We start from the raw sequence: 11,854 nt of genomic DNA, 5'->3' as shown, positions 1-11,854 counted from the left end.
AAAGTGGTGGCCATTATCACTAAAATGGAAAAAGCAGGCTTATAACATATTTTAAATTAAACTTTTTATTTTTAGATCATTGCAGATTCACATGCAATTGTAAGAAGTAATAGGGAGAGATCCTATGTGCCTTTCACTCAATTTCCTACATTGTTAACATCTTGCAAAACTATAGCACAATATTACAACCAGGATATTGACGTTGATACAATCCAAGTCCCTGACACATTTTGAAATAAGCAATGTTCTTATTCTTAACTCCTATTGCATTTCTCCTCTTGTAAGGCCTCACTCTGAGCTCACATGTAACCCAGGCATGAAGTCATTACCCCCTTTCTAGAGTAACTGCATGTTAAGAGAGATTACTGACAGCAAAATACAATTAAATATATGAAAATAGGCACAAATTCATTATTACTCAGGTAAATGCGTATCCAAACACTGAGAGAAACTTTTCTTCAGAGTAACAGAAATCAGAAAAGACTGAAAATATCCATTGCTAGTGTATGTATGGTGAAACAGGCATTTCCATATTTTTGTTGGAAGCCATAATATTTTGTTGGGAATTGAGATGGCAATAGCTATTGTAATAAAAAAAATACCCTTTGATATATCTATCTCAAGTTAAGGTAATCTATTTTACAGAAATAAAAATAAGAGTACAGAAACATGAGTGTGTTTAATGCAGTATTGTTTTGTTTGAAGTGTCAAGCATACACTGGCAAACACCCTAACACACTCTGAATGTAAATCAGTAGAAGAATGGTTAACTTAATGATGTAAATCCAAACTGAAATATTATGCAGCTATTTAAAAAAGATAAGTCGATCTAATTATATATTTGCAGGAATTTCTGGTGTGATAAATGAGGGGAAGAAAAAGAAACTGGAAAGTAGTGTACATAATACAACTTTAGAAAAAAGAATCTACAAATATGTATACATATCTGTGTATGGATAGGAGCATGAAAAAAGTTGTCACAAGAAAAACAGATAATTAGCATTGTTTTTCTCAGAGGCTGAAGGAAAAGTTAGAAGGAGTCAGGGGAAAAAAATTATTTACTTCTTTAGATGCCTTTGAATTGTTTGTCTAGTTACAAGAAGCATACCATGTTGGTTGCGATGGAAAAGAAACCTAATAAGTAAGAAAGAGGAGGGAGAAAAGAATGGAGGATCAAAGATGGTCTTCAAGTCCAAAAGAATGAATGAGTGATGGCTGAATTTCAGGTATGACAGGAGTCATACCTGTACCCGGGGAGGAGACAAGAAAGGGACGCAAGAGAGGAGACACCCTTTAGTCTGGGTATTGGAACTTGCTTTGGTTTTCATTAGTCCTGCTGGCTGCGTGGACCAAGGGAGAGCAGCAAGACGAACCGCATGTCTGCAGGAATTTATGCAGACCAAGCTGCCAACCACCACACTGAGAGGAGAGGCGAGAAGCTCATTAAATAGGTCCTGGTAATTGATTTCCATGGGAAGCTGTTGCCTTTCTTGCAGGCAACAGTACAGGCATCCCGGCTGCTTCTGCCGCCCAGGCATTGCCATAGCCAGGAGCACTTTGATGTGTGGCTCCTCCTCAGACCAGAAAGGAGGCATCAGGCAACAGATTTCATTCCCGGCTTCTGCTGAACCCACAAGAATCCCAGATCTAGATGTGCATGCTGAGCTGGGGCCACTGCCTCAGGGCCAGATGACATTCTTAGGAATTTCAGGGGCAAGACTTTCCAAGCAGTGCCTTGCATGAGAAATCTCCACCTGGGTGGTTTAGATCAAAAGACTCCAGGGCAGTCCAGCTTCAAAATCACCAGCTGCACAGGTATGAATGCGCACAGAAAAACAGAGCCTCTTCTAAAACAGCCACACCCAAGGATTTGAGAAACAGAAAGCCATACCAGAAATGCCTGCCTACACAAGCAATTAAATTGGATTTATGTCACATTGCAAGTCTGCCCCCGAGAACTGTGCTCCCAACCTAATTCTGCTAAATCAAATGACATTCAAAGGTACTATCTTGCCACCCATGAGGCTCCTGAAGGAGTCATCTGTAAAAGGAGTTAGTCAACCTCTATATGCCTCAGTTTCCTCATTTATATCATGGGGATAATAATAGAATCTACCTCACAAGATTGTTATAAGGATAAAATGGATTAATAAATGAAAATTACTTAGAATCACATTCAGCATACAGTAAGCAGTCTATAAGTTGTTGGTCTTTTTTTGAGATGTGATTGCTAATTTCTCTTACAAAGCAGTTGGTTTAAAGAGAGACACGCCTTCCACCCTTGCATCTGTGGTGTAACACTAGCAGTGTTTAACACTAACACTAGCAGCATGTGCTGTGCCATGAACTCTGCTCTGTGTTGTCCCTACCTTACCTCCTCTCTTCATCCTCACATCACCCTGTGATGTAAGGGCTTTGATTGCCTGCATTTTTTTTCTGAGTATTGGAGAAGTGTGTGTGTGTGTGTGTGTGTACGCATGTGTTTGTATGTGTGTTTAGAGTCAGGTCTCGCTCTGCCACCCAGGCTGGAGTGCAATGGCACAATCATAGCTCCCAGCAGCCTCAAACTCCTGGCCTCAAGCGATCCTCCTGCCTCAGACTCCCAAAGTGCTGGGATTATAGGTATGAACCACTGCACCTGGCCTGAGCATCAGAGAATTTAAATGTCTTTCTCCTAAAGCTTTTCTAGACAATATCAGGCAAAGCTGAGATTTTCACTCAGCTCTAGACAACTCCAGATTCTCAGCTCTCATACACCACCCACACAGCTAGAGCAGGTGAGCAGGAGCCTGCATAGAGAGGTTCTCATACCTAGCTCCTTGTACCCACAAGGAGAGGGAGAGTGTTAGGACAAATACCTAATGCATGCGGGGCTTAAAACCTAGATGACAGGTTGATAGGTCCAGCAAACCACCATGGCACATGTGTACTTATGTAACAAACCTGCACATTCAGCACGTGTATCCCCGAACTTAAAGCAAAATAAAATAAAAAATAAAAACAGATTTCTGCCTCCTACCCAACACTCCTAATGAGTCAACCTTGAGAGTGGGCCCAGAACTGTTTACTTTTGACAAGTTTCTCAAGTAATTCTTACGTAGTCAGCCTAGTGCTTGAATTCCAAAACAGAAATTGATTCCAAAACAGGGTTGGATTTCTCTTTAAGTCACTGGGAATCCTCTAAGGAAGCAAATCCTCTTACCTAGACTAGATCTGTTCATCTGACATTGGCTATCCTAACCCGAGTACAAATCTCTACAAGAAAAAAATTTGCGTGAATTCCAGCCCTTACTTTTAATTAAACTTTTTTATCACCAAACTTTCGAGATGCCTGGAATACCTTTTCTATCTTTCTTTACTTCCCACTTCAGTATTCTGTCTCTGCAGAAGGCTCAGCCTGTCTCATCTATTAAATGACCCACAGTTATGAACAATGGAAAGATAAATCTGTTTCATTCAATAGAAACGTTTACTCAATGAGTCTGAGTCATCAAAGCCTCAGAAATTTTGACACATTCATTAATTTTGTTCAATTTTATTTGTTAACCATAAAAACCAGGGACTATACAAGCTCCAAAGACTTTACCTTTTACATGACGAAGTATTTGTTGGAAAGGAGTGCTGGAATGAACATTTCCTTCCACACAGGGATTCTTAAAGTAATTACACCAAACAAAATAAAAGAAGAGCTTGGATACATATTATTCCATTAAATCTGGATTTACTGAGCACCTCCGTGTGAAAGGCACTCCCCAGGGTTAAGCAGGAGCCGCTCAAACAGATGTGGGTTCTTGTCTGAAGAATCTTATATCTGGGAAGGGAGATAAGCAAATAAAACTGTAATAAGAGGTGAGATGTGGAACACGTCATGAGACAAAGAGATGAGCACTGACTGGTTTTGCCCTTCTAGAACCTGTTTCTCCTTTGGGGAGCAGCACCTGAGTTTCACCTTTAGAACCATCCATTATCCACCATGACTCCACGTGACATGGAAGACACTGGCTATCACGCTCCAGCTTCATGGTGGGAGCCCAATACAGGTTTGACCAATCAGAGTACCCTATTCCTCTGGCCACAGTGATTGGTTCAGAAATAAGCGTGTGACTCAACACAGTCCAATAGGATTCACTCCCAGGATCTTGCTAGAATGTATAATAGAAACTATCCTGAAGTTGTTGAGCTGGGGAGACGGCAAGGTGAAGCTGCCAGGGCAGGTCCATCCACAAAGAAGACCTTTCCTGAAAGTGAAGGCAACAAAAGACAAAAGACAGGGCCCACATGGCAATGTGTGTGCTCCTGGACCCAAGTTGCATCTGAAGAATAATTGTGTGTGTGAAGAATTCAGGGCTTAAAGGTTGCACCCAGGTAGAAGCATCAGGGAGGGTTTCCTGAAGCAGTGGCTGTCCAGCCGGGGACGGATGGAGCTGGAATTGGCTCAAGGGCATAACCACCCTCTGCACACCTTCACTGGACGTTTTCCCACCAACAAACCCCTTCTGGCAGCCGCACTCCAGAATCATTTTAAATCAGTCATGGCATGTCTTCGAAGAAGGTTTTGTTTGTTTGTTTGTTTGTTTGTTTGTTTGTTTTACAAGGAGAATCATATATTTTTCCTTTTCTCACTTTATTTATTTATTTATTTATTTATTTATTTATTTGGAGATGGAGTCTCTCGCTGTCACCCAGGCTGGAGTGCAGTGGCTCGATCTTGGTTCACTGCAACCTCCGCCTCCCGGTTTCAAGCGATTTTCCTACCTCAGCCTCCCGAGTAGCTGGGATTACAGATGCCTGCCACTGTGCCCGGCTAATTTTTGTATTTGTAGTAGAGACAGGGTTTCACCCTGTTAGCCAGGATGGTCTCGAACTCCTGACCTTGTGATCCACCTGCCTCCACCTCTCAAAGTGCTGGGTTACAGGCGTGAGCCACCACCCCTGGCCTTCTTTTCCTCTATTTTTATCACACAGTTATGTATACAGTAGGTGCTTAAGGAGTGCTTTCTGAATTACAGTAACACATTCCTGAACAATAGGCTAAACTCAATCTCAGAAGGCAGGGATCCAAGGGTCACCAAACATAATTTACATGAGGACAGAATCAAAGAAAATGTCATGCTTACCTCAAATCTGATTTAGGAAAGTACAGAATTAGATGTTTTTCATTATTTTAAAAATTCTTGCTTCAAAGTCCCCAAAATGATAGTGCCAACAGATTGCATTTCCTGAGCGGTCTTTTTTCCATAGCCTCTCTTGTACTTTTATTAATATCACTACTATTGAAAGGCATGTTCAAAGGCTCCCTCATTCCATCTGCACCCCGAAGTCACCCTGAATAGGAGAGATTTTTATTCCGTGTGTCTACATGTATGTGTGTTTTTCAGTTTAATATACTGTTGTTCCATCCAAGCATTAACTTCCCATGAACTCACATGAAAGAGTCTAGCAGAAGTTGGAGTGCAATAAATAGAAATTGGGCAGCGAGGCTGATAAAAAACCAATCCTGGGATTACTGAGCAATAAAACACACACGTCAGTGGGGTTCATCAGAATCAGATCCTGAGCTTACCAAGCAATAAAATGCATGTGCCACATTGATCGGTGTGGGGCTGAGAGCTACTTTGCCAGCAAGGTTTTTCAGACCTAGGCAGGGAGGGCAAATGGGATGAGGAGGAGTTTGGGTTGTTATCCAAACTATTACTTTCCCCGGAAGGAAGCAAATCTTTTTTCACCAAGGAAGAGCCACTGAGTTACATCCATGCTCATTTGTACCAGAATATCCTCTGAATGGATTCCGGGAACACCTACCATCACCATCACGGCCATTCTTCCACAGAAAATGTTCTGATTTTCCTTAGTTTAATATCCAAAATCGTCTGGTTTCATTATTTATTGGCTGTGCTAAGAGTGCAGAAATCTTACCTGTATGCTTTTTGTCTATACCTCTAGACTGAGGTATGAGATTCAGGTCCAGGACATTGTAGGGGTCCAATAAGTGTGCACTGAATGATTGAATAAATAAATGAGTGAATTATACTATGGAAAGACAATTGGGCTTGGAGTTAAATTTAAGCCAGGTTTCAACTATGACATTTAATTCCTATGGGACTTCAGTGAAATAAATTTATATATCTGGAACAATTTCATTACCCATAAGATGAAAGAGTTTGATCATATTTCAGTATCAGCATGTGTTTCATTTTATAGCAACTTAACTCTCCTAATCAACTGCAATCTCATAGGGAATTTGCATGTTTATAACAGATAAATAGAAGCTGCTCTACTTGAAGTCTGGGAGTGAACAAAAAACAGATTTCCCCCACCTGGGCTCTAAACCACCTCTTATCTCTATGGTGTTCCAGAACATAGTAAACCACTGGACAAGATGTGAGCATCTTTCTTAATGATTCAGTGATGCTCAAGGTGATGCCAAATGAATTACTCAGGGACAGAGATGGGATGTACAACTCAGGGTTTTTCCAGTCCTACCTGACTCAAAATCCCATGTGCTTTCCCTCTATCCACCCACCCACCTGTTCACCATCTATCCACTTATTCATTCATTCTCCCATTTACCTTCTCATCTAAGTATCCATCCATCTTCTTATCTAGTCATTCGTTCTTCCACTCATCCATCCGTGTGTCAATTCATTTACTGAGCAACTATTGTATTGATTTTCAGGAACTAGGAATACAGCACTGGACACGCAAAACCAGGTTTCTGAGTTTCTGTCTTCGCCAAGCTTCAGTTCTAGTGATGAAGTGAAGTAAGAAAGTTGGAAGACGGGGAAGAGATAAAATGTCAGCTAACAGGAAGAAAATAAATCAGGATGAAGGAATAACAGGTGTGCTATTTTACATGAAGAGGTCAGGGGAGGCTTCTCAGAGGAAGTGACTTTTAAACAAAGTTCCAAAAGAATTGGGAATATATCCTATGAATAACAGCAGGAAAAGCATCGCAGGCAGAAGAAGCTGCAAAGACCATGAATTATGAGTGCTCCGTGACATCCATCTGCCCACGAAAAGAACTGGGTTTAATAACTTGAATGATGCTGAGACATCATCTGTGAAAAATGTTTAAGAACGCTTACCTTGCAAGGTTTTCATGAGGATTACATGAGATAATCACTGCTTAGGCATGTGTAATGTATAAAAGGTGCTCACAGAACACTTGCTGAATAAGAAGAGATAAGTTTGATTCTGGGTTTTCAGATTCCCTAATCCACAAATAGCTGCTGAGAATCTATGATGTGGAGGGGAGGTTCCTTGATCAGCTGTCCATGTCATTATCTCTTTTGGCCACCCAAATTACTAAAAGAGATAAGTGCTATTATTGTGAAGTTCATATGGCATATGGGGAAACTGAGGCAGAAAGCATGTTCAGTAACCAGTCCAAGATCCCAGAAGAAGAGAGAGAAACCAGGCTTTGACCTCAAGAATCTGATGCCAGGAAGCAGAGAGGAGAAGCCAGGCTTTGACCTCAAGAATCTGATGCCAGAGCCCTTGGGCTCAACCACAGGTCACCTTCTCTTCTGGAGTCACTTGGCCCAGAGCCGTGGTCATGGAGCTACAGGTCCCAGAGAACAGATTCTGCAAGAGAAATAACAGTAGTGACGAAGGTGAGGTAGGCACCTGTTTCCCAGAGGAGTCTTATCTTCTGATGCCACATTAAGGGGTTGCCCTTTCTCTCTGCTGCCTCCATGATTTCTTTTCCAGTCAATTATTATTTTTGAGACAGAGAGACCCTTTGCACAAGGAAGGCAAAGTGAGGAAACCCGGGAGAGATAGGGGTTCTGCCATCTCAGTGATTCCTGTAGATGTCCCCCGAACTCTCATCAGACCCTCGGAGTTTCAGACCAACACTTCGATGCCATGTCTTCTGGAGCACTCTCCTTAATCACTCCCACTCCCATCTCTCCCCCCACCTCCAGCTCCCCCTCTCTCTCAACGCCCCCCACACTCTGTCTCTCCCTCTCTCTCTCTCTCTCCCTCTCTTCCTTCCCATTCTCCCTCTCCCCCTCCATCTCTTTTTCTCTTTCTCCCCCTCTCTTTCCCTCTCTCCCCACCTCCTGCTCTCTCTCTCCCCTCTTTCCCAATCTCTCTCCCCCCTCACTCTTGCAGTTTCTCCATGTCCTCCCTTTCCCTCTCCCTCCCTCCCTGCCCCCGCTCTTTCTTCCACTCTCTCTCCCTCTTTCTCCCTTCCCCCTTCCGTCTCCTCTCTCTCTCCTCCCTCTTTCTCTCCCTCTCCCTTCCTTCCCCCGTCCTCCTCTCCCTCCCCCTCTTTCTCTCTCTCCCTTCCCTCCTCTCATTCTCTCTCCCCTCTGTCTCTCTTTCTCTCTCTCTTCCCGCCTTTCTTCCCCCCTCTGTCCCCCGCATGCTCTCTCTCTCTCTCTCTCTCTCTCTCTCTCTCTCAGACACACATGCACACATAACCAGAATAGGCCCCCCTCCTCTCTGCTCCCACATCCCGGTATTTTTCCTCTCTCAGCCTCAGCACAGCATCCTCCCTGTTGTTACCGTCCCAGTCTTAGTCCCGCTCTCCTAAAATCATTAATGTTTATTAGGTGATCAGAGTCAGGCAGAGCTGGATTAAAGACTCAGCTCTATCATTATTAGTTCTGTAACCTGCAGCAAGTAACTCATCCCTTTCCAGGTCTTCCACTTTTTTTTTATAGACTTAGGGCACAGGTGCAGTTGTGTTACAAGGATAGGCTGCCTGGTAGTGAAACCTAAGCCTTCGGTGTAACCATCACCTGAATAGTGAACACCATTAAGGAATTTACCATCCCTCAACCCCTCCCACCCTCCTCCCTTTTGGAGTCTCCAGGGTCTATAATTCCATCCTGTGTGTCCATATGCACGTATTATTTAATTCCCACTTACAAGAAAGAACATGCAGCATTTGACTTTCTGTTTCTGAGCTATTTTCCTTAAATGGCCTATAGCTCCATCCATATTGCTGCAAAAGACATGATTTTATTGTTTTCATGGCTGAGTAGTATTCTATGTTGCCTAAATCACAGTTTCTTTATCTTATCCTCCACTGAGGGGCACTCGGGTTGATTCCACGACTTTTCTATTGTAAACAGTGCTGTGATAAACATACAAGGACTGGCGTGTTTTTGATATAATGATTTATTTTCCCTTGGGTAGATACTCCGTAGTGGGATTGCTGGGTCAAAAAGTAGTTTTATTTTTAGTTCTTTGAGTTCTGTGAGAACTCTCCGTACTGTTTTCCGTAGAAGTTGTACTAATTTACATTCCCAGTGTGTAAACCTTTTCTTTTCAATGCATCTTCACCAACATATGTTGTTTTTTGGCTGTTTAGTAGTAGCCATTCTGACTGGTGTAAGGTAGTATCTCACTGTGGTTTTAATTCTCATTTATCTGGCCTCGTTTTAAAAAAATCTGTAAGGATGATAATAGTAAATACTTTATAGGATGATTAAAAGTATTAAAGGGTTAATCTTGTAAAGTCATAACCATAATGCCTGGCACTCAATTAGCATTCAAGAAGGATTACTTGCACAGTTATGAACATTTCCCAGAGCTCAGGGAGTCTGCCCGGCTTGTTCACTATCGTATTCTCAGCGCCTGGCACAATGCCTGTTCCACAGTAGGAGCCTGATTATTATTTATTGAGTGACTTAATGAGTAAATGAAAATCAAGAAGGTAAAGGTGAAGAAGGAAAGGAGGCATAACTTGTGGCTGTACCCTGAGCATGTTCTTTTAGACACATCATTTCCTGTAATTCTCACAACCAGCCTCATGAAATAGATCTCGTTGTTTGTCATTTTACAAAACAAAGGGGAAATGTCCTGTCCAAATCTCACAGCTGAATAATGGAGCCTATTTTTTTTTTTCCAAATGACCACAGAATGGTGCCCAAAGTTATGACTGGAAACTCCAGCCCTGGTAAAGTATTCATACTATTATTGGCCCAACATAAAATAGAACTGGGAGACAGGCCAATCAGTCTGGAGGATGGAGACCTGTGGTCCACCTATAGGGTGAAATTTGGTCAATGGATGAGATCATTTGGTTTGCTCAGTGTTTCAAAATGAGTTAGGGCTACATGTAAAATTTTAGAAATTTCTCATAAAATCTGAGCTACTGGCTTTTTTTTTTTTGGAAAATCCAGAAACTCTCCAGACCCAAGTCCTGAGTTCCTGGATGGAAGCAATGAGCTGGAGCCAGCTGGCCCCTTCTGCAGTGCCACAGGCCCCCCCTCTAGCCCCTCACATAGTGCTTGCTCGTGGGCACACAACCAGCCTGCTTCATTGCTCTGTTATCTCTTTCTCGCCTTTTGGCATCTAACGTCCGAAGCCAGTTCAAAATTTTCCGTCTAAAGGCAGGACTACTGAAACTGAGAGAAGAGAAGTGTCTTGCCTAAGGCCACAGGCTTAGCGATAGGATCTGTAATTTTAATTCTCCTTCTCCACTTTACATAAATGCATCATGAACGTGTCCAGGAAGCCTTCTGGATTCAATATGCCATGCCTGAAAATACCCACAAATTAAAATGACTGCTACAGGGTCCATTTCCAAGAGGAATAGTCAGTGTCTCTTCTTAAGGGTGCAAGGTAAAAGGAAAAAGAATCTCCTGAGACAGGAGACCCTCAAAATCACTTTGGCCCCATCCCCCTCCCAACTGGTTCACTGTCATTCAGAAAGCTAATAGGATGCCTGGTGTGGTGTTCCAGCATTAGAGACCCTCCTGCTGTTACAGAATCAGAAATTGTTAGCCAGTATTTGCATTTCCCTCTATAAATCTCAAGATGTTTCTGGGACATGCCCAACCTTGGGATCCTTCTGCCTCTGTGATGGCAGAGAATCAGGAGGCCAGAGATTGCATTCAATGGCTCAGTCCCTTTTGTGCTATGTTGCACTTGTCAGACCTTCAAAGCCCAGCATCTTGGAGTTTAGTGACACAGCATCCTAGAAGCGTAATTGTGGAAACACAGAAAATCTCAAATAATGAATGAGCTTTTTGGACAAGGTTAGTCAACCCTAGAAAGTGAGAGAGGGAAAAGTAGTGCAAGGGAAGCAAACTCTTTGGACTAACTAAGGAGCCAGGGTCTCTCCTCTGGTCTCAGATGTCGTCCCACTCTATGTATCCTCTCCTAGAGTTGCACCAGAAATATCAGCTGCTAAGAAATTTCATGTATTGGCAACCCTCATAGGGTGTGTGTGTGGGTGACAGTCCTGATGCACAGTGCGATTTCTCATACACAATCGATCCTTCTCCTGCTACATAAACACCCTCACATCCAATAGTGCTCCCATCTGTGAAAGGCCAATATGGGAGAAAGTGATTTGTTTATGCTACTAAGAGTAAGCAGGAAACAATATATATATTGTTGTCTTACAGAAAAGGGAACAACAAATCAGATTTGTGCACTGAAAGTCAGTGATTACATTGGGTGCTTATAGTACAGTAAATACAAAGTCCATTATTTCCAGAGACTCATTTTCCTGTTGTTTGTACTTAAACTGATAGTGTGAGTGGACAGGGGGGCCCTCCCTCCGTGATATTTATGCTTTCAAGGCTATTTGCTCGGGATGTTTCTGGGCCTGTGGATGAAGTCCAAGCTCTCCAGCAGAGTCTGGCCCCTGCTGTCTACTCTAGCCTCATCCAAAGGCAGTGCTTCTTCCAGCACCACCCTGTAGCCTGCACAACAGCCATCCCAACCTCCTCACAGATCCCCACACACATACTCACTCACATCTCCCAACATGAGCACATGCTGTTTCCGCGGCCTGGAATGACCCTTTAACCACCCATGTGGAAAATGTGGTTTTTTTTTGTTTGTTTTTTGTTTTTTGTTTTTTTTTGAGATGGAATGTCACTCTATTACC

This window comes from Saimiri boliviensis, chromosome 12 (genome assembly GCF_048565385.1).
Source record: "Saimiri boliviensis isolate mSaiBol1 chromosome 12, mSaiBol1.pri, whole genome shotgun sequence".
In the NCBI taxonomy this organism is placed as follows: Eukaryota; Metazoa; Chordata; class Mammalia; order Primates; family Cebidae; genus Saimiri; species Saimiri boliviensis.
The sequence above is the reverse complement of the archived record's forward strand: the minus strand, read 5'-3'. Positions refer to the sequence as shown.